The sequence below is a fragment of the Camelus ferus genome, chromosome 7, assembly GCF_009834535.1.
Source record: "Camelus ferus isolate YT-003-E chromosome 7, BCGSAC_Cfer_1.0, whole genome shotgun sequence".
Lineage (NCBI taxonomy): Eukaryota > Metazoa > Chordata > Mammalia > Artiodactyla > Camelidae > Camelus > Camelus ferus.
Window position 1 is genome coordinate 80,212,218 of NC_045702.1, and position 24,776 is coordinate 80,236,993.

A 24,776-nucleotide genomic window follows, 5' to 3' on the forward strand; every position below is an offset into this window, starting at 1 on the left:
TTTGTGACCAAAACCTGGTCACTGAGGTGGGAGGAGAATCCTGCTGGATGGAAGACACCTCTGGAAAATTTTCCTCCATCCTAAAGAAAAGCCATGAGAAGAGATGCCTCCTCCTTTTATCATCTGGACATTGTCACTCAGAATGTGATGTATAGAAATGCTGAAGGCATCTTGCTGCCAGCCTGAAAATGAAGCCAATTTCAAGGATGGCAGAAAGACGGAAAAAAACCTGTAAGGAAGGTGTCATTGAACAGCTAAATCAACCAATCCCAAGTTTTGCTACAGAATCAGGGTTAATTGTTAATTGCTACCTTAGGTAATAAATTTCCTTCTTGTTAAGCCAGTTTAAGTCATGTTTCTATACTTAAATTTGGAACCAAAACACACTACCTGATATAGTTCTTCAATTCCCACTCTTATTCCTAAAATAACTACATATAATCCTCAACTTCCTAATCCCTCTCTTAGTCTATGAATAACCTAATTAATTACTTAAGCTTTGGATGATTTTAAACTCAGCACCATAAAGGAGGAAGTGACATGACCAGGAATTCTTTAAGTTTTCAATTAGCAATAATCGCACCTCGGATAAACCTCATTGGCTATGATACTGCCACTGGGCAAAGCTCAGGAATTCTTGAAGTATTTGTTTTCTCTTTTCTAATTTTTTTTAAATTGAAGCATAGTCGATTTACAACGTTGTGTTAGTTTCTGGTGTACAGCATAGTGATTCTGTCATACATATACATGACCATATTATTTTTCTCTACAGGTTATTACAAGTTATTGAATACAGTTCCCTGTGCTGTACAGTAGGCGCTTGTTATCTATTTTGTATACAGTAGTTTGAACCTGCTCATCCCAAACTCCTAATTTATCCCTTTCCTCTTCTTTCCCTTTTGGTAACCGTAAGTTTGTTTTCTATGTCTGTGAGTCTCTTTCTGTTTTGTAAATAAGTTCATTTGCCTCGTGTTTTTTAGTGATATCATGTGATATTTAAGTATTTGTTTTCTTTGTATCTGTTCCACACATGGCTCTTAATTATTGACAAAGCGCATCCTAGCGGGGCCACGAGTGAGCCTCTTTCCATCACTCCCTATTGTGGGCCACGCTGTCGGCTTCCATCTGGCTTTCAGCCACTGTCTTCCCTCCTAACTGCAGCCAGATTTTGTTTACAAGAATACCCATCCTCCCTACAGTCACAATACTCCGAGTTCTACGAGTGAGTCTGATTCTTCCATGGATGTGCCCATGGCTCCTTGTCAATCATCAGTTATGAATGATCCCGTGATTGAATTCTGACCAGGGGGACAGGCGGGGAAGTCTCTCAGGAGGCTTCTAGGAAAACTTCCCCCATTCCTAAGAGAGGAAATGAGAAGCGATAGGAGAAGGCACCCTTATTCTCATGACATTTCCCGGTGGGGATGTGGACACTAGAATTGCTGCTGTATTTCATCAAGAGCTTGAGGATGAAGCCAACACTGAGGATTTCAGAGGAGAGAGATGAGAAGAAATCAGGCCCTCGATGGCACACTGAACTGCAGAACTGACCAATACTGAAGCACTCCTTGCCTTAGCTGAGGCTTAGTTAGGCAAGATAACACAATTTCTTATTTTTAAGCCAATTTGATTTAGGCTTTCCAGCATCTGCAACTTAAAACATCCACATGATACATCTCCAAAATGGGGAAGGTATCTTGCACTTAAGCATTTATTACTTTCTTTATCCCCCTAAGTTATGTTTGTATATTTTGTTTGCTGGTGGAGGATCAACTTTTTATTAAGCATCTGATATGAGGGTAATATGACTTGAAAAGGAAATTTCAGGAATCAGCTGGATAGGATATGACACAGTAGCATACCCCAAATCTCAGTGACTTAGCACACATTAAAAAAAAGTTTCTTTTTCACCAGTACAAATTTTTTAAAAATGTTTATGTTTTATTTATTTTTTGTGGGGGAAGGTAATTAGATTTTTGTTTTGTTTTTTCTTTTAATAGAGGTACTGGAGTTTGAACCCTGCCTCCCCAGCACAAAATTTGATTCAGATGAGCCAAAACTCTCCTCCATCTGGTGATTCAAGAATCCAGCTTCATTCTGTACAGAAATTCTGCCCTTTCAATCTGGGGCTTCCAAGGTCACCATGGCAGAGAAGAGCGTACAGTAGCTATTAAATATCTCCATCCAGAAGTGACACACATCACTTACACTCACATTTCACTGGCAAGAACTAGACACACATCTTGCCAAATGGCAAGAGAGCTAGGAAATATAGTCTCCTCTCATGCCTGGGAAGGAGAGGAGAACCCGGTATGGATAAGCCCTTTCAGGCTCTATCACAATATTAAAAAAAAAAAAAAAACTATAGATATAGTTTTATTAAAAAGTGACAATGTTATGAAAAGGAACCTGAAAAAGTACTTGTTAAAGTAATTATTATGTAAAGTCCTTTGTAATCAGATCAGTAAAGCATCGCTATTCTGTTCCAAGTGTAAGTCAAGGAAACAACTCTGTTGTACAGAAGGCATCTGAGTAAACTATTTGTTACTTCTCTGCTCTGAGAAATAAAAATGATTACCAAAGTGGCCTTGAATGACTTCCACTTTTTATAAACTAAATATGAGTATTCAGTGTTACTGTTGTTTCACACTAAAACAATGTTCTTTTAAAAAAGGGACTGTATCTTGTAACAAGTTATAACGGAAAAGAATCTGTGTTGAGTGTGTGTGTGTGTGTATATATATATATATATATAAAAACTGAACCACTTTGCTATACACCTGAAACTAACATTGTGCATCAACTAAACTTCAATAAAAAATAAAATAAAAAAAAATTAAAAGGGACTGTAAAAGAAAAAAAAAAAGATGGAGTCTCCAAAAATGACAATATCATAAAAGACAAAGAAAGGCTAATGATAGTGTTCCAGATAAAAGGATATTAAAGCTATATGACAATTAATACAACATGTGACCCTAGTCTAGAGTCTGTATTTGAGGGAAAAAATGCTATAAAGAGCATTATTGGATCAATTAATAAAATTGGAATACAGACAATAGATAAGGTAAAAGTACCTACATTAAATTTACTGAAGCTGATAACTATACTATGGAAATATAAGCAAATATTCTTTTTTTAATTGAAGTACAGTCAATTACAAGTGTCTATCTCTGGTGTACAGCACAATGTCCCAGTCATGCATATACATACATATACTCGTTTTCATATTTTTTTCCATTAAGGGTTATTACAAGATATCGAACATAGTTCCCTGTGCTATACAAAAGAACCTGCAAATATTCTTATGCTTAGGAAATACCCACTGAAGAATTTAGGGGTAAAGGATCATGAAGTGTGCAACTTACTAAAAAAAATTATGTACCATAATTATGCACAGTAGCCTCATTCTCTGCACTCCTCCCTTGGGCACTAGGATCTCTAAAGAGAGGCCAAGGTCACAGGGATGAAAAGCAAAAATTCTTCAAGTGTACAGTGAAATACTGAGAGGCACCACTCCCACCTCCAGCCCTTGGTTTCCATGCATTCTGGCTAGGAGAATGAAGACATCATAAATTGATCACTGGCTAAAAGCATACCTCAATTTATAAATCAGCAGCCCAGTCTCACAGACAGGCTGGCATCTCCCAGCTGGTGTTGGGACTAAGCCTTCAGCAAGCCATTCCACTGTTCTATCAGACTAACTAGTTGGTTTGTAATGGAGCACGTGGCTAGATCAGTGACGCTCACCGACAATGAGTGCACTGCTCCACTTCTTTTGCCATAAGATGCATCCCCGACTCTAAGGCCACGTTGTGTGTAAGGTATTCCAAGAGTATAAAACTGGTGGAGCTGGCAGAGGCACTGAGATCTTACCACCAAGTCCCTGACCAACTGAGGCTCCCTGTCCATGGCTCATCATCGTTACAGTCCTGCACCTCAGGCTACCTCCTCTTCCACAGGAAGTGGACAACCAGATACAACATCCAGAGTTCTGCCCACAGGGACTCACCACCGTCTTTCTGGGTCACTTTCTGATGGAGCACTAGTGTAGCAGTTACGTACTCCCGACTAGATCTACCAGTAAGTCGAGCCTATGATTCTTCCATTTCTCTTAGCTGGCCGTATGGAATTCCTCACGCGGCACCGACGCGGATTGAGAAAGAGGCGACAAACAGAAGGAGCAGCAGCGTGCGGGTCCCTTGTGCCTTCCAGACGGGCTTACGAGACTGGGCACGCCATTTCCATTTTATAAGAGATCTGCTGAGCATGTCCCAATTTTGATGTTTTGGTAGAACAGACTCCACTGAGTTCATGATGGGCACTTTGGGTCACAGGTATCTGTCAGGGCCTAATTATCCAAGAGTTTGCTTTTTTTTTTTTTTTTTTTTCCCAATAGAGAATAGTTGAAGGCCTTTTAGGAGCTGAGTCCTTCCAACAAGGGATGCAGCTGACTGCTTAGAGAGGGACTTGGAGGAATGAACACCCTAACCCCCTTCTCCTCCCTCTCTCTGATCTACTTCTTGGTTTGCCATGGGCTGGACTCAAATGAAATCCAGAGAACAAGGGTTTCACATGGTGGTAGATCTTATACATCACCCTCCCAAGTCAAAGAGCAGGGAGGAGAAGGTGGAGAGGGTGGATCTAGAGAGGCTAATACAAGATGTCCTGCACATCGGGTGAGTATATTAAAGGGAGAAGCAAGGGAATTAAGAATAAAGTGAAGGGGGGAGAATATAGCTAAAATGGGAGAGCGCATGCTTAGCATGCATGAGGTCCTGGGTTCAATTCCCAATGCTTCCATTAAAAAAAAAACTAATAAATAAATAAATAGACCTAATGACTCCCCTAAAAAAAAAAAAAAACAAGAACAACAACAAAAAAAGAATAAAGTGAAAGATGGTAACATTTAAGCTGGGCAGGGGGAGTGATGAGAAGAACCTGGGAAGCAGGGACAACAGCAAGAAAGATGCAGGTCAAATGGAGATTACAGAGTACTTAACAGAATATTTAAGTAGGGATACAAGAGCAAGTCGGAAAGACAGAAGGTGCCTGTCAGAGATGGGAACTGCTTGAAATAGACATTCTGCGGCTATATAATAATGCCATAATAATTGGTTATGCTAAGATTTAGAGCAGCTAAATTGTCCAGAGGAACTTCCTGTGATGACGGCCGTGCTCTGTGTCTGTGCCGTCCAGCGCTGCAGCTGCTCACCACATGTGGCTATTGAGCACGACACACGCGGCTAGTGTGACTGAGAAAACAAATTTTCAATTTGATTTCATTTTAATGAGTTAATTTTCATTTAAGTAGCTACAAGGGGCTAGTGGCTACTGAGTTGGACAGTACAGGTCTGGAGTGTGGTCACGTCAGCTGCTTTATGGGGAGGTGCAATCTTAGAGCAGCAAAGGGTGATGGAAAAAGAAAGGAGCAGAGTGAATACAATGTGTGAGTTACTGAGTAGGTCACAGCATCACAAGAAAACACGCCGGTTGCTTCGACAGGCAGGACATCTCTGGAGGTGCCGTGTGGCACTGTGGTGCGTGGCAACAGCTCATCATGGGGAGGAAGGAAGATGCGCCCATCTGTCAGCTTCTTCCCATCTCCAAGCACGCCCCATAGGGTGTTAATTACTCCACACCTCAGGGTTGTGCTGGGAAAGCGGTGCTTCATCTAGTATTGTGTTGTGGGAGGGGCCAATCTCTGTCACTTTGGACTTGGGTGCTGAAGCTGCTGCTTTATGAGGGGGCAAAGGGGGATCAGGCCAATGCCAGGCCCTCACCCTGGGGGAGTCTGAGTCAGGCTGGGGTGTTAGGAGATGAGGGGAGCTCCACTGAGCAAGAGGCCAAGGTCAGGAGGTAGGGTCAGGGGGAGCCAAGTGAGTCTGGAGTGGTGCATGAACTCAGTCTGGTATGTTGTGAGTGACCTTGGGCATGTCAACTAAGCACTTCAAGCCTTTGGTCCCTCTTCTGCACAATGGCTAACAGGGCTTACCTCGTATGCTGGCTCATATTATTCATACACATGACCCAGTATTATTTCAACAGCTTTGTAACAGTAAGGGAAGCAGCTATCACGCTTGCCGTTTCACAGATGTGGAAACTGAGGCTAAGAGAGAGTAAATGAAATTACTTATAAAAAGGGTAGAGCCAGAGTTCCACTGACGCAACCTCTTACTCTTTCTACCCTATCACACCTCCCCTTGAGATTTCATAAGAGGACTGAATTTCAAAACTCCAAGACAGAGAAAGAGTCAAGCATGAAAGTGAGTTAGAAGTTATACATGGGTGCAAAAAAAACAGACATATGGATCAGTGGAACAGACTAGAGAGCCCAGAAGTAACCCATAGATTTATGGTCAATTAATCTTCAACAAAGGAGGCAAGAATATACAATGGAGAAAACTCAGTCTCTTTAGCAAGTGGTATTGAGAAAACTGGACAGCCACATGTAAATCAGTGAAGTTAGAACACTCCCTCACACCATGCACGAAAATAAACTCAAAATGGCTTAAAGACTTAAATATAAGACAAGGCACTACAAACCTCCTAGAAGAAAACATAGGCAAAACATTTCCTGACATAAATCTTAGCAATGCTCTCCTAGGGCAGTCTACCCAGGCCGTGGAAATACAAGCAAAAATAAACAAATGGGATCTAATTAAACGTATAAGCTTTTGCACAGCAAAGGAAACCATAAGCAAAACAAAAAGACAACCTACAGAATGAGAGAAAATATTTGCAAATGATGCGACTGACAAAGGTTTAATCCCCAGACTATATAAACACCTCATACAACTTAATAACAAAAAAACAAAGAACCCAATCCAGAAGACCTAAACAAGCAATTCTCCAATGAAGACATACAAATGGCCAATAGGCATATGAAAAAATGCTCAATATTGCTAATTATCAGAGAAGCACAAATCAAAACTACAGTGAGGTATCACCTCACACCAGTCAGAATGTCAATCATTCAAAAGTCCACAAATGATAAATGCTAGAGAGGGTGTGGAGAAAAGGAAACTCTCCTACACTGCTGGTGGGAATGCAGTTTGGTGCAGCCATTATGGAAAACAGTATGGAGATTCCTCAAAAAACTAAAAATTGACTTACCACATGATCCAGCAGTCCCACTCCTGGACATACATCTGGAGGGAACTTGAATTCAAAGAGATGCACACACCCCAATGTTCACAGCAGCATTATATACAATAGCCAAGACATGGAAACAACCTTGATGTCCATGGACAGATGACTGGATGAAGAAGCTGTCATATATTTGTGCAGTGGAATGCTATTCAGCCATAAAAAAGCATAGAATAATGCCATTTGCAGCAATATGGATAGATCTGGAGATCGTCATTCTGGGTGAAGTAAGCTGGAAAGAGAAAGAAAAATAGTATATGGTATCACTCATATGTGGAATCTGAAAAAAAGGAAAAAGAAGACACTGATGAACTTATCTACAAAACAGAAATAGACTCACAGACATAGTAAAGAAACTTACAGTTGCTGGTGGGAAAGGGGGTGGGGAAGGGATAAATTGGGAGTTTGAGATTTGCAAATACTAACTACTATATGTACAACAGATAAACAGTAAGTTTCTTCTGTATAGCATGGGGACTTATATTCAATATCTTGTAGTAACCTACAATGAAAAAGAATATGAAAAGGAATATGTGTATGTATATGTATGACTGAAACACTATGCTGTACACCAGAAATTGACACAACACTGTAAACTGATTATACTTTAATTTAAAAAATGAAGTTAAGGGAAGGCTGAAGAAAATAAGACTTTAAAAAATTAAAAAAAAAAGTTATACATGGGTGCAGATATCACAAAGAGTAAAATGCATGCCCAACAGTCTTGATTTTACAAAGTAAAATGTACTTGGAAAGCAGTTTACATGCATAGTTTTAGAAGCACTCCAAAAAAAAAATGTTTGTTTTGAATGAATTTATTTCTCTTGAATCACAGTGATCTGTTGAAGCACAAAATATAAGGCCCATCCTTCCCAACAATTTTCAGGGGACGTGAGAGCAGCAGGAGAGCTGCTGTAAGTGAGACCACCTGTGCTCTGGCTGGTCGCCTACCTTCGGGTTTCCTCCAGCCAAGGAGCAGGCTCAGCTACCACGATTTCTAATCCCTTGGATCCAGCTGCCTGTCAGACTGTTAGAGCCCAAGTCACACAGCTCCCACTGACAGCAGTCCCTCTTTCAGATCTGAGTTCCCAAGGAAAAGAACGCGAGATGGAGGGATCGATCCAGCAGACCCTCTGGTCTGTATGAGTACAACTCAATAATGGAAATGAGATGTGAGCTGTTAATTTTTTTTGCACTTTATGTAAATACAGAGAGAAATCAAGGCTCCCTTAAAAATAGGGTTATTACTTTCTAGCCTTCAAACTTTCTGAGTAAGGTGATCAGGAGTGAGGTTAATTACCGGAGGTGGACAGAGCTCTTAAAGTAGCCTGGCGGATCCCAGGCGCACACAGGAGAGATGGGTCATTTCATAACTGAAGACTTTTCCTGTAAACTGTATGGATGTCACAGAAACAGAAACTGGCACCTATTAACTGTTGTTATTACCTTGAGAAGCAAGTGCTGGAAGGGATGAGAAGGTCACCCAAATGCTAGACTGAGTCAGGCATCCTGGATACCCAGGGCCTCCTCATCAAGAGGGAGGCAAACAAGGATTCTGAGTCTCCAAACTTACTTCCCCAGCCCGAAACCAGAAGGTGGTGGCAGGGCCAAAAGACACAGCAGTAACCAATATGGGCTCCTTTCCTGGGAAGCAAAGGAGTGGGCTCCTGATAGAAACACATGAACTATCTTCTAGGCCATTTTTGGCGGTTAAGGAAAAAGAGTCTCAAATATGTTATACTCTGGGATGGTGGAATTTCAAAGAAACTTTTCGCCAGAAGAAATGGCAATTGTGCTGTCAGAGAAGAAACACATCTGCTTTACACTTTTTGTGTTCTTGTGCCCAGAGTCGTGTCTTCCATGGATACCATTGATGACAATCTTTGTCATCAATGCTGATAGTAAAAAGGCTTGATTAAAAAGAAAATTTTCTCTGAGCTTTCTGAAGTAATTATTTGTTTACCTTTGCTTTTAATGGCCGGGGAATAAAAATATGTATGCTTTGTTGTCACATTATCTGGTAAGGCATTAACCAGCTGTCATTTCACAGACCACTGTGGAAAAAATGTTTCAAAACTATTATGTCTCCTTTAAACGAATTCTCATTTTAACCCCTTTCATTTCTCCGACATTTATAAATACCACTTAAGGGTCTGCTCCTTGACAGTCATATGATATTGAGGAAATTGTATACTTTCTTCCACCTTATATTTCAACATTTGTTTAATGGGGATGATAGTGATACCTGTCTCATCGTGGTGTTCTGGGAAGTTAATGAATTATTATCTGTGAATATCTTCAGCAGGATGCTTAGTGGACTATAGCTATGCATAGAATTATTGGATTAAAAAAGTGCAAACCAGAAATTGGCACAACATTGTAAACTGACTACACTTCAATAAAAAATATATATATATATATATATAAAAAATTTAAAAAAATAAAACCTTTTTGGGGAGGGTATAGCTCAGTGCTAGGCTGCATGCCTAGCATGCATGAGGTCCTGGATTCAATCCCTGGTACTTCTACCAAAAGTAGTAAATAAATAGATAAACCTAATTACCTCCCCTGCAAAAAAATTAAAAATAAAAAATTTAAAAAATAAAACCCATATTTAAAGGAAAAAACATGCAAAAGTCACTGTTTACTGATGATACTTAAAATTTCTGTTTTGAATCTGATGTGAGTATCAGAAGAAAAAGAGAAAGGACCAGGAAATAGTCCATATTTTGGAAAGCACATTAGAAGAAAGTCAGTGTTATGTGAACTAAATATTTTTTCAGATACAGGCCAACTCTACCTTTTCTGAAATGTGGGCTGTTTGAATTTTCTTTTGATTTTGAAGAATTTTGTTTAAATCAAAGGCCTTTAAACATCTAGATTTGTCAGAGAAAATACACAAAATTATCAGCCCAAAAAAAAAAAAAAAAAAAAAAAAAAACAACCCTGCAGCATTTCTGGTTTCATCTGGAGCAGAATGTATAGATTCTTATCAACTGTTTTATAATTTTTTAATAAGATGAGGCAAACTATTTAACTGGCATGAATCATGTCATTCTCAATTAAAATTTCGTGCCAAAAAACCCCTCATGTGGTAAGTTTCTGCTAGTAAGTCCAGAGATGAATGGAAATCAACTTTTTAAAAAATCATCAGTGATATATATTTAGTGATTGCCTGTTATTTTATGCAATATGCTAAGCAATGGGAATATAATTCAAACTTTCAGGAAACTTACATTCAAGTGATTCAAGAGGAAAGTAAGAAGAGTTGATTATAAGTGCATTATTCTATGAGAAAACAATACTTTTTCTGAAGTAGAAATTTTGTTTGTTCTTTTTTGCTCTTTGATTTTGTATAATTTGGTGTTTACCTAGGACACCACTTGTAGGGAGTAGGAACAGGGCAATTGAATGTAAAGAGATTTAAGGGTGAGGTTGGGGAGAACAGGCAGGGGCTTGATTATTCACCTGGCTTGGGATTTGTCTGTTTTATAAATGAGCTGAGAACTAACGTCATTATTTAGAAACAAAAGGAGAAACTTTCTCATTAAAACCAACTTTATGTGCAAATACTAACTACTACATTTAAAATAGATAAACAACAAGCTTACACTGCATAGCACAGGGTACTATATTCAATATCTTCTAGTAACTTATGGTGAAAAAGAACATGAAAATACGAATATATGTATGTTCATGTATGACTGAAGCATTATGCTGTACACCAGAGATTCACACAACATTGTAAACTGACTGTACTTCAATTAAAAAAAATACATATATATACACACACACACAAAAGCAACTTTATAGTCATAAGATTACAAGTCCACTAGGGAAATTAGGGTCAGAAGAGAATGAGTGAAGATGCCAAGCTCTGATGAATTATCCAATAAGATGCTGTGAATATATACAACCCTGCTCTGGATGGTGAAGAAGTTCCCTTCTTGGAGGAGGGGAGGCTTAAGTTGAACTTCTGTGGATCTGTAGGAGTTAGCCATGGGAAAGAGGATTGAGAAAGGAAAGAAACATGCCCAGGGGCTCTGGTTCAAGGAACAGCAAGCAGCACATTTGGACTGACTGGGATGCTGAGAGGTGAGGCCAGAAAGGTGAGCAGAGATTAGATCAAGAAAAACTATCAATCTGTCATGGAGGCAATGGAGATCCATTAAAGGATTTAGGTTAGGGGAAGGCCTTGAACAGACTGCCTTTGAGTAAAGATCCCTCAGGATAGGTGTGGAGAACAGACTGAGAGAGATAGTCCAGCTATTGGCCAATATCAATGTCTTAGAGGGAAGAAAGTGACATCTGATAAATCTGTTTCTCAAGTTTAATCCAATTTTAGTTTCTTAATGTTGCTCTTAGGCCAGTCATCTTGAGCAACTACCTTAATACATAAATTCATTTTGCAAACTTCATGTAAATATGTACTGCTAATGTGTTGGTAGGTTTTTATAGAAACAAGCATTTCAGGATAAGCTGGATATAGTTCTACCTAGAGATGATTTTTCCTTTGTACACTCTCTGTGGTTTAATTCATCAGTTAAAATCATTGGTCATGTCAAATGTTATGAACAATTGTATAACTAAGGATACAGTCTCCCTCTTTGAAGGGCACAAAATCCTCCAGGAAACACAAGTGGCCCTTTCAGGGTTTTTTGATAGGCAATTTAAAAAAGGAAGCTCTTTCTTTTTAGTTCTTTCCAGAATCTATTCTTAATTTTTTAGTTTCTCAACATCGTAAAACATAGCACTACATTACTCAATAGTTTCATTTCTATGGTTTGAAGCCTACTTAGGATTAAGGACTATCATGATTTCCACAAAAATGAATTCTGGGCAACATAAAAGTGTGGAAAGAACGTTCTGTCTGTTCTTTCAAAGGCACTAAGACCTATTTTTGTCCAGAGACAGGATGTCCCTTTTGCTACTCCTTCAAACTTTTCTCAGCTATTGGCCTCTTCTACTATTTTTGGGAGAAACATTTAATTCCTCACTTCTAGAGCAACCAGAAGCCTAATAGTAATGCCTACCTACTGTTCAAATCCAAAGAATGTGAAAGAACTTATAACAGAAAGTGAAAGTCACCTGCCCCACCCCTGTACCATTTTCCAGAGGCAACCACTTTGAATCATTTTCTTACTTCATTAATCAGCTTGAGACTTTTCCTTTTTTACTTCCTGCTATGACAGAAGAGTATTTAGCACCTTTGCACCTTATCTCAGTTCACTTACCCCCACTTCTCATTTCTGTTAGTCATAACCCTACATTGCCTTTAGGTTCTCTATTGCAAAGGTTGCAAATGGATGGCCTGGAGGCGAGACCTGATGATAGATGTGATTTGTTTGAACAGCAGTGAGTCAGGAAACAAAAACAAAACAACCACAACAAAAAAATTGAAAAATTGTAAGATTTAACATCTAAAAATTCCAAATGTTTAATTTAGCCTCAAAAAAAGTCAGACCGGGGTGCATTTTAGTTTCCTAGGGCTGCAAACTGGGAAGCATAAGACATAATGCAACTCCCACTTATTTGGAGACTAGGAGTCTGGAATCAGGGTGTTAGCAGGCTCTCTCTGAAAGCTCTAGGAGAGAACGCTTCATAGCCTTTTCTGAGCTTCTGGTGGTTCCTTGGTTTGTATCTGTATCACTCCAATTCCTTCCTCTGTCTTCATCCCTCTGTGTGTCCGTGTCTCTTAGTCCAAATCTCTCCCCTCTTCGAAGGGCAGCAGCCACTGGATTCAAGGCCCACCCTAATCCAGTATAACTTCCCCTTGCTAATTATATCTGCAAAGACACTTTTTCCAAATAAGATCTCTTTCTGAGGTTCCAAGTGGACATGAATTTTGGGGGCACACTCACCCAATATATGGCAAATATGGCTCCTACCCCAAGAATCGACCAAAGCTGGCTAAGTGGCTATGCTCTCCGGATGGGGCAAGCTCTGTGTGCCAAAATTCTCTTCACTGCTATGAGGTACACACAAGCACCAAACCTGAGCTATGTTTCTCTTTTCTGTCGCTTGTTTTGCTTCTATAAACATCTCAGTTTGCTAATCGTGCTATTGGTTACCTTTATAACTTAAAATAATATATCAAAACTCCTATTTCCTGTTTTAGAGACTTTTGTCAGTATCTCACAGCTACCTTCCTATTTTGTGATACCAGGATATTAGTTTTCTCCCCCACTTTTTCCTCTATCTCTTCTGTTCCCTTTCCAGCTCACAGATTTTTGTTCACAGCACTTTAATTATTGTTATGGGCTGAACTGTGTACCCCCTCCCCCGACTCCCTGACCAAAATTCATATGTTGAAGTCCTAATCCCTAGTACCTCAGAATGAGACCTTATTTGGAAATAGGATGATTACAGATGTAATTACTTAAGATGAGATCATACTGAAGTAGGGTGGGTCCCTAATCCAATATGACTGATGTCCTGAAAAAGGGGGAAATTTGGAGACAGACATATAGACTGGGAGAATGCCATTTCAAGGTAAAGACAAAGACTGGGATGCAGCAGAAGCCAAGGAAGGCCAAAGACTGCCAGCAAACCACCAGAAGCAAGGGGAGAGGCGTGGAAGAGATTCTCCCTCACAGCCTCAGAAGGAACCAACCTTGCTGGCACCTTGATCTTAGATTTCTAGCTTCCAGAACTGTGAGACAATAAAATTTCTGTTGTTTTAAGTCCCCAGTTTATGATAGTTTATTTCAGCAGCCCTGACAAATTAATATCACTTCATATATATATATATATATACATTTATTCAAAATTGTAGCATTCATATTATATTCTGAAATTTTAAGTATATGTTGTGTGGCCCTCAAATGTCTGTTGATTCTAGGTTATTCATTGATATTTAAGAATGAGGCAATAGTATGTATATGTATAACTGAATTGCTTTGCTGTACACCTGAAAATAACATTGTAAATCAACTACACTTCAATAAAAAATAAAATTTAAAAAAAAAGAATGAGACAATAGACTGCTTCTACTCATGAAGAGGTCACCAGTTTGGGCCTGCCAGCCTGCTGTAAACAAATGGGTAACTGGATAAAATGTATGAAATAGATGTTTGGAGCCACTTCTTTTCAGCCACTGAAAGAAAGGAAGCCAGTAAGGTCTACCTTTCGATTGTTGCAGCTTACTCCCTGGGGGCAATCTCTGGACCATAGTACCAGGAGGAGAAATCTGGACATCACTGGAAGATCACATTGAGTTGATGATCCAGAAATAAGAACACGGGGAGGCTGAGGTGGCTGCAGTTTGTGGGGCAGAACACCAAAGAGGAGGAAGATATGCAGAGAAGGAAATCCAAAAATCTGCATAGGGATTCCCTTGATTATTTGGTCAGAATAATAATCTGAACCTATGTTAAGATGAAACTGCATGAGACTGGGCAAAGAACAAAAGCTCGGAGCTGTGAACTCAACGAGTCCCACAGCTCACATACGGCTAAGAGATATTTGATCTCCTACTAACCAGAGTGAAGAAAACATGAAAACCCTGGGGCATTCAATAGAGAACCAAAAAATGTTCTGTCTTAGTAGTTAGGCTAAATAAGCATTAGAATAAAAGCTACTTTAGCTCTACCCTAACAAAGCTTAAAAGTAGGCCTTGATGTGATCAAGCTGATCCCCAGGTAACTAAATTGCTTGCCAAGCAACTTTAACATTAATTAAAAGACAACAAAATTCAAATTAGTAAAAACATGACATTCATAATGGTAAACTTCTAGTCAAAAATTACTAGACAAGGGAAGAACGTGGAAATATGTCCCCTAGGAGAAAAATTCAGTATGAAAAAAGGGGAGGGGATTAAATTCATCAGGAAGATAAAATTCCTCAATGTGTATGCACCTAATAACAGCATTTCCAAAATACAGGAAGCAGAAGTTGATAGAATTAAAAGAGAAATGGAAAAACCCACAATTGTAGTAGATTTAATTCAGCTCAGTAATTGATGGATTAAGTAGCAAATCTGTAAGAACATAGAGGTCCTATTAACCAAGTTGAGCTGTTGACTGTGTTCTATGTCTTTTCTTACTAAAGAACACTACACCCAACAACAAAAGAATATACATTTTTAACTAACTATAGAGTAATCATTAAAATAGTCTATATATTGGACCATAAAACAAGTTCTGATAAGTTTATACATATTAAAATCATAGTGAGCATGTTCTTTGACCATGACGGAATTAAATTAGAAACTAGTAGTCAAAAGATACATGTGAAGTATCTAGTTATCTGGATAATCTGTATATTAAAACAATACTATCTAGAATCAACAGTCTATGCTTTATCTTGAGAAGCTAGTAAAAGAAGAGTAAATTAAGCCCAAAGTAAGTAGGAGGAAAGAAATATAAAGATAACAGTAGAAGCCAATGAAATAGAAAGTGGATAAACAAAAATAAATAACCAGAAGCTGACTCTTTGTAAAAAGTGAATAAAAATAATAAGCTGCTAGCTAAACAGATTAAAAAAATGAAAAGAGCACAAATTTAAAATAACAGGGTTGAAAAAGAGGAGATGACAACATACACTGAAAGATACAGTAATACTATGAAGAACTTTATGCCAGTAAATTCCACAAATCAGATAAAGTGAATAAATTCTTTGAAGGACACAAATAACCAAAATTGTTACAAGGCATAATAACTATTTCTAAATACTAGCAATGAACTGAAAGAAAATAAAATATTAAAAAAATGCCATTTATACACTTTTCATAAAAATTAACTAAAACTGGGTCACGGTTCCAATTTTAAAATGCATAGTTATAAAACTTCTAGTGGAAACAGGGGAAAATATAGGTGAACTTGGGTTCTGTGATAAATTTTTAGATACAACAAAGGCATGTTCTGTGAAAAAAAACTTTTTAAATGAAAATGTTGGTAAGCTATACTTTATAAAAATTGAATAGTCTGTTCTGTGAAAGAGAATCAAAAAGCAAAAAATATTTGCAAAACATATTGGAAAAAAGACTTGTATCACAAATATAGCAGAACTCTTACAACTCAACAATAAGAAAACAATCCAGTTTTTAATAATTGGCAGCAGTTATGGAAAAAAAACACATCAAAGATATACAGATAGCAAATATATAAATGAAGAAATGCTCCAAAGCAGTTTGTCATTAGGGAAATTCAAATCAAAACAATGAGATACCACTACATACCTATTAGAATTACTAAAATCCAAAAAGGCTGATGATACCTGTTGCTGGTGAAGATGTAGAGAACATCCTCCCAGACTGCTGATGGGAATGGAAAATGGTACAGACACTTCGGCAGTTTCTTACAAAGTTAAAAATAGTCTAAATGTTATCTTACCGTATGATTCAGCAGTTGTGGTCTTTTAAGTATTTACCCAACTGATTTGAAATTTTATGTCTACACAGAAACCTGCATGCAAATGATTATATCAGCTTTATTCATAATTACCCCTAATTGGAAACAACCAAGATATCCTTCAATAGGTGAATAGATAAGCAAACCGTGGTACATTCATACAATGGAATATTTTTTTAGCGATCAAAAGAGCTATCAAGCCATGAATAGACATAGATGAATCTTAAACACACATTCCTAAATGAAAGATGGCTGTCTGAAAAGACTAAATACTCTATAACTACAATTACATTCTCAAAAAGTAAAACTACAGCAATGTTAAAAAATAAGCAATTGCCAGAAGTTTGAGAGGAGTGAGAAAGAGCTGAATAGGTGAAACAGGGGTTTTTTTTTTAGGGCATTGAAACTATTTTATATGATACTCCAATGGTAGATACATGTATTTTGGAGCAGTTTTATTCATAACAGTCCCAAGCTGGAAACAATCCGAATGTCCAACCACAGGTTGATGGATACACCATGTGGTATATCCATACAATGGCATCCTACTCAGCAAGAAAAGGAAATTAATTACTGATACAAGCTACAACACGATGAATGTCGAAAACATTATGTAAGCAAGAGAAGCCAGAAGTGCATTCTCTATGATTCATTTCATTAGAAATTCTAGGACATGAAGACTCATCTATGGTTAGTTGCCTGGGGCTGGTGGTGGTGGGGACTGATTTTGAAGAGGTAGGAGGAAACTTTTTGTTTTGGGGAAAAACTTTTGCTTTTCCTTTGATTGTGTAGTGCCTATATGCCTACACATTTATCACTGTATTATACATGAATTATACACATCAATAAAGTTGATTTTTTAAGAAATGGAGCAACAGTAAGACGAGATGATTTGTGCAGCAAAGAGGAGATTTCCAACTGATGGTTCTTTCTTGAGAGTATATAGGCCAAGGGCTGCCTTTTATGCCGGAAGCTTCTCTCATGCCAAAATGGAGAGATATTTCTCTGCTGTACCAACTCCTTTCTAGCACACCTAATTCTGTCTGGGCAGTTCTTTAGAAAGGAATTCCCCTGCCCTCCCTAACCTCCATGACTACCACCCTCCTAGGTGTAGTCACCTGGCTGCCAACAACTAATGTGTTTCCGGGAACCAGCGGGAGTAGTCTCTTCTCTATAGAATTTGAAATCATTCTGATTCCACCCCATTTCTCTTTCCTTCCCTGTGTAACACTTCCTATATCCAAGTCCAGAACCTCTCCGAAGTTCTACAAATCCCAAGTTGTTCATTTGTCCATAGGATTTTGACTTCTTGATGTGCATCCATTGATTTAATCCTAGCTGAAAGTCAATGTATTTGTCATCTATTACTGCCTAACAAATACTACAAAATTTAAAGGGGCTTAAAACAAAAATAAAAAGGAGATGAGGGTCACTGGGGATCATCCTGGAGGCTAGCTAAGATACTGTCAGTAAATAATTACTTGTGAGTTTATTTCCATCTGCTTCATTTTATTTTTCAGCAAGTGTTTCACCTGCCACTTGTGAAGCAAATACCAACCAGTTTTTATTAGTATGACAGATACTATAATAAGTGTAACTAAGTTTATAGTATTTAAAAATTATGATTGTAGAAAAAAATTATAACTGTACATGCTTCTCTCTTTTTAAAAAATTAGTATACTTTTTTCTTCGAGCAGTTGTAGGTTTATGGAAAAATTGAGCTGAAAGTTCCTATATACACTAGTTTCTTCCGTTAACATCTTGCATTAGTATAGTACATTTGTTACAATTAATGAGTCAATATTGACATGTTATTATTAACTAAAATCCAACTAAAGTTTATATTAGGGTTCACGCTGTGTTGTATATTCTATGGACTTTGACAAATGTATCCACCTTTATAGTATCATACAGAATAAATTCCATTTCCTTTAAAATACCTTTTGCTCCAACTATTCATCCCTCCCTTAACCCCTGAACCCCTGATCTTTTTATTACTTCTAGTTTGTCTTTTCCAGAATGTCACATAGTTGACATCATACAGTATGTACCCTTTTCAAATTGGCTTTTCACTTAGCAATATGTACCTAAGTTTCCTTCATGTCTTTTTGTGGCTTGGTAACTCAAACTCAGTTTTTCCTATTGCTGAGTAATATTCCATTGTCTGAATTATCACAGTTTGTTTATCCATTCACTTATTAAAGAGTATCTTGGTTCTTTCCAAATTTTGGCAATTATGAATAAAGCTGCTATGAATATCGATGTGTAGGTTTTTTTGGAAGCAAACTTTTTTCATCCCTGGTTCTTCAGGTTTACATTGGACTTCTTTTTTCCTTAGATGGTTTATTTCTTCCATATCTGAAAAAACCCTTCATCTTGTTTATGTGTGCCAGAATTCCTATTGGGTTTTCAGTAACCATTAATTACCAAGTTTTCATCAAAAATCTATACATACATTTTAAAATTTGTTAAGTGATTTTCAGTCTTTTGGATCTCTAGGTTTTTGGCTATTTCCACAGAAAGGTAGAATTTTGTGCTTATTATTGAGACTGGAGCCCAATGTAACTTTTGTATAATTTCCAAAGTATTTAAGTTCTTTTCAGTTGCTGTTTTAAATGTCTATTTTGTAATTGCTCTTTCTATCCTTCACTGAACACTTCATTAAGTAAAACTTCTAGCACAACCGTATCTGAATTACCGTATGTATTCTATTTGACTACAGAATGAAGATTGTTTCTCCAAAAACATCACACTCAATTCATGTGTCTTTATTACTTTTTAAGCCATTCTAAAGGCCCTACATTCACACATGGCACCAAAACAAACTGCTCTGTGTGGGAACACATAGTTTGCTTTAGTTCTAGACAGCTGTAGCAGACAGCTGTACTTTCTTAGCTGACTGTCTCCAACCCTCCTTCCTATCTGAGGGAGCACCACAGTCTTGGTGACAGCACGCCCTCCTTCTCACTCTGGAAGTGTGATAGGCCATCAGTGATGTTCCCTCACCTCCAGCAGTCTGGGTGTGGCACCCGATCTTTAGCTAAATATCACTTTTCCAGAAATTTAAATCTTGACCAAGTGACACAAAGACAAAGGGGCAATGAGACTGAATTCACAGCCATGGGGAGATTATCTCCAATGGCAGTGGAGGTGGAATCCCATGCCAAAGAGGGGGCAGCAGTCCCCTACAACAAAGGTGACTGTGTCCCTCTTGGGCGACTGGGATATCCCTGCCAACATTTTCCAGCTTCTCTGGCTGATGGAGTTACCTGGGTCTTTACCCATTTTTTGAAGCCTGGTATTACGACTTCCTGTCAATTCTTGAACCCTTTACACTCTGCCAATAAATTCTTTTAAGATTGTGAGAGTAGCTGTTACTTTCAACAGAAGTATTTTAATTGATGAATCAGCAAAATCAATCAATCTACTCATTAATTCTCCCACTATTCATGAAGAAACTACCAAGTACCATACATTGGGCGGGGCTTAATATGACAGTGAGTATAATGGATACTGTTTCTACTGTTTTGTCACCTACCCAAGTTACAGACAAGGAACGAGATGATGGCATACATGCTCGATGGCGAAGGACACTACTCATCAGGAACACAAAGGAGGAACGTTTAATCCAACTTTAGTGATGGTAGTGGTGGCAGTGTCAGAGAAAGTTTCAAGTAATATCTAAATTGAGATGTGAATATGTAAAAATTAGACCTAGTTGGGAGGTAGGAGGTGGGGTGAGTATTCCAAATAGAGGGAACAGCCCATGTGGAGGCTCATTTTTGAGAGGATCAGGACCCTTCAAGGAAATGAAAAGAAGTTCTAGATGACCAAAGAGTAGAGTTTGAGCAGAGGTAGAAAGATGAGTCCGGAGTGATAAGTGGGACTTGCATCATGCAGAGTAATATGAGCCCTCTGAAGGGCTTAACATCTTCTCCTACAAGCAGTTGGGAGCAACTGAAGAGTCTGAAGCCAAAGTCTCAGTATATAGCAGCCTGGTGCCTGGAGACACAGGCTGCAAAATTTAGGAGTGAGTATAAAAATCTCTATTTGATGACTTAGAGATTTTTTTTTTTAAAGAACAATGATAATGTGCTTTCTTTTATGTGAGGAAATGACAATACTGAGTTAAAAATTAGCAGACAGGTTGGTTGAGAATTTTTTTTCGATAATGGTAATGGATTTACTATGAGTCATCAATATGCTACAGGGGATTGCCTATGACAGTGGCCTTCAGGTTTTTATGCTCATACTTCATAAACTAATTTTATTGTTTATTTTGTTTTGTTTTTATGGGGGGGGGAGTGGGGGAGGTAATTAGGCTTATTAATTTATTGTTGGAGGAGGTACTGGGGATTGAGCCCAGGACCTTGTGCATGCTGAGTATGCACTCTACCACTGAGCTATACCCTCCCCAGTGTAAACCAATTTTAAAAGCTTATATATAACTTTGCACCTTTTATGTTGACATTTAAGTTTCTTTTCATTATAAATTTAAATAGTTGCAAAGGATGCAATTTTCTGTCACATTTTAAATATTAACATTTAAAAATGGAACTAATATATCACTCCTGTGTGTATCCAAAGACTCAAATAATGGTTGTTTGATATCCACTATCATTCCTTTAGAAAAACTATATTCAAACTTCAACAGGCAGAATTTTACATTGTTCCTTTTTCTCCTTGAATCTGTATTTCCATTCCACTTCTCTCACATAATTTTATCCTAATTACATTTTTGTTTTTTGCCTTAAAGTCTTTTATTGATCACCTTATCATACATTCTGCCATACAAATATGTATACAAGTGAAAATTTATCAGTGTTAGTTTTTCTTCCAGATTGAGTCATAATTTCAATTATCAGTAATATACAATTGGTTAAAACAGCAAATATATTTCACGTTTTGATTAATAGTTTTAAACATTAGTAAATGTGTTCTAATGTGTTCATAGAAGAACATTACTTACTGCTACAATGAGACAGGTTGTCTTGATTAAACAAGTCTTCCCTACACACAATGTTTTCTTCGGGCCTTGGTTTGTCTTTGTTCTTACACTTTTGGGCAATGTGCCATTAAGATTAGAGAATGAGTGGGAGTTGTATCTTTGCTTTATAAAGTGGGAGAAAGAGAACCAGCAAGATATTTTCACCAGAATAACATTCTCAGGCAGATGAATTTTAGAAGAATGGAAGTTGAGCATCTGAAAAATGACTTTCTCAGTATTTTCCCAGCCTAAATCTAAAAAAAGGACACAACTAAACTTATTTACAAAACAGGGACACAGAAAACAAATTTATGGTTACCAGGGGGACAAAGTGGGTGGGAGGAATAAACTGGGAGTTCAGAATTTGCAGATACTAACTACTATATATAAAATAGATAAAAGCAAGGTCCCACTGTATAGCAGAGGGAACTATATTCAATATCTTGTAATAGCCTATGATGAAAAAAGAATATAAAAAGGAATATATATGTATATTCACTATATATATTCACTGAATCACTATGCTGTATATCAGAAATTAACACAACATTGTAAATCGACTATACTTCAATATAAAACAAAAACAAACCAAAACTTTCCCAGCCTATGTACCTTTTGGAATGTCTTTGAGTACCATTAGTGTGAAAACCATGAGTTGAATGTAAAATCCTGGATGGGAGACAAAATAAATAGGGCTTCTTTTACAAAGTAGTTGTAAGACCTTAGACATTTGATTTGTATACATCTCAGTTTCCATCAATAAAGTGAGTGTGGGGGGATTGAATTTAATTTTTAAAGATTCTTTCTGGCTCTAAAATTCCAATTTCCACTGGAAATTTTAAGTTATGCTCAGGATACTGGAAAGAAGGCCAGGTACCAATACAGAAAGGGAAAGGAAAGGTGGGTAGCATTTGTATGGTCACTGAGGACACGATAAAGGAACAGGAAGGGATTGTGTGGATAGAGGTCAAGAAACACTTTTAAAAAAAATGTTTCTATTTGTGGTTAGGATTTGTTTTGGGGTTAAAATTCAGGTCTCACATTATTGTTTATGTGGCTGTAGACAACTCAGTCTCCTTGAGTTTTACTTTCCTCAGCTGTTAAATGTGAATAATGCTGTCTATTTTGTACTTTAGGTGATGATTAAAAGACAGAAACTAAGGCTTATTTCACTTAGAATAATGTTTTCAAAGTTCTTCCATGCTGTAGCATGGATCAGAAATTCATTGCTTTTCAATGCTGAAACAATACTATATTATTGTTTTGTTTGCCCTTTCATCTGCTGATGGACATTTGCGTTGTTTCCATTTTTTTGGCTATTATGAATTATGCTGCTATAAACATTCGTGTACAAGATTTTGCATGGAGATATGTTTTTATATCTCCTGGGTATACAGCTGGAAGTGAAATTGCTAGCCATCCTTAACATGTGCTCATTCCTTTGTAGTCACAGATGGCTGCTCAGACTCCAGTATTGCATTTGAATTCCAGATGCAAAGAAAAGTAAGGAATGAAGGACAAAAGGCAAGATCAGCTAGATTGGCCTTCCATGTTAAGGAGCATTACCAGAAGCCTCATCCAACAACTTCCAAGTACATTTCATTGGCCAGGACTGCATAGTATGGCCAGGTCCTTCATCTGCAAGGAGTGCTGGGAGATGTAGTTTTAAGCTAGGCACATTTATATACCCAGCAAAACCAGTGTTCTGTTACTTGTGATCAGGGAGAATGCCTATTAGGAAGGCCTTCTAGCAGCTTGGTCCACTATATCTGTTTCATAAATAGGTATCCTTCAGCTTTTCTGAACCAGCAAGAACTGCCCCCCCAAGCCCCATACACACACACACACACGCACACACGCACACACACACACAGAAGCAGCACTGCTTTTCTGCGAAGGGTTCATATCAAGTGTGGATCTCTGAACTGTGTAAAAGATGAGCATGGGAACAGTGTTTTACTAGTGAAGTTGAACTTAAAATTTTATCATAAATTTTATGTTACACTTTCTTTTATTCTGGAATTTATTACTATAGCTGGGTTCAGTGTAAATCTCAGGAGCACTGATATCACCATGAAGCATCTCATAATTCTTGAAAAAACTGAACTACATCAATGCAGTTCCTATCAAATTACCAACATTCTTCACAGAGTTGGAATAGAAAATGTTAAGTCTGTATGGAACACAAAAGACCCCAAATAGCCAAAACAATCTTGAAAAAGAAGAACGGAGCTGGGGGAACCACACTCTCTGACTTCAGACTAAACTACAAAGCTACAGTAATCAAAATAGTATGGTACTGGCACAAAAACAGACACAGAGATCAATGGAACAGGAGAGAAAGTCCAGAAATAAACCCACGCACTTATGGTCAATTAATCTACAACAAAGGAGGCAAGAATATACAATGGAGAAAAGACAGTCTCTTCAGTAAGTGGCGCTGGGAAAACTGGACAGCTACTTTTAAAAGGCTGAAATTAGAACATTCTCTAACACCACACACAAAAACAAACTAAAAATGGATTAAAGACTTAAATGTAAGACCAGATACTATAAAACTCCTAGAGGAAAACATAGGGAGAACACTCTCTGACATGTCACAGCAATATATTTTTTGAACCAGCTCCTGGAGTAATGAAAATAAAAGCAAAAATAAACAAATTGGATCTATTTAAACTTAAAAGCTTTTGCACAGCTAAGGATACCACTTAAAAAATGAAAAGACAACCTACAGAATGGGAGAAAATATTTGCAAATGATGCAACTGATGAGGTACTAATTTCCAAAATATACAAACAGCTCATACACTTTAATATCAAAAAACCAACCAACCAAATCCAAAAATAGCCAGAAAACCTAAACAAGCAATTCTCATTGCCAATAGGCACTTGAAAAAATGCTCAGCATCACTAATGGTCAGAGAAATACATATCAAAACTACAATGAGACATCACCTTGTACCAGCCAGAATGGCCATCATTAAAAAGTCTACAAATAATACATACTGGAGAGGGTGTGGAGAAAAGGGAACCCTTCTATACTGTTAGTGGGAATGTAGATTGGTGCAGCCACTATGGAGGACAGTATGGAGATTCCTTAAAAAACTAAAAATAGACTTATCATGTGATCCAGCAGTCTCACTCTTGGGCATATACCCAGAGAAAAATATAATTCAGAAAGACACATACACCCCAATGTTAACAGTAGCACTATTTACAATAGCCAAGACATGGAAACAACCCAAATGTCCATCAACAGATGACTGGATAAAGAAGATATGGTATATATATGCA

General features: G+C 37.7%; 1 pseudogene; it reads right to left on the reverse strand.

Annotated features, from left to right (window-relative positions):
- Positions 1-427: 427 nt before the first annotated feature.
- LOC116665131 lies at positions 428-628 on the reverse strand (annotated as a pseudogene).
- Positions 629-24,776: the final 24,148 nt, after the last annotated feature.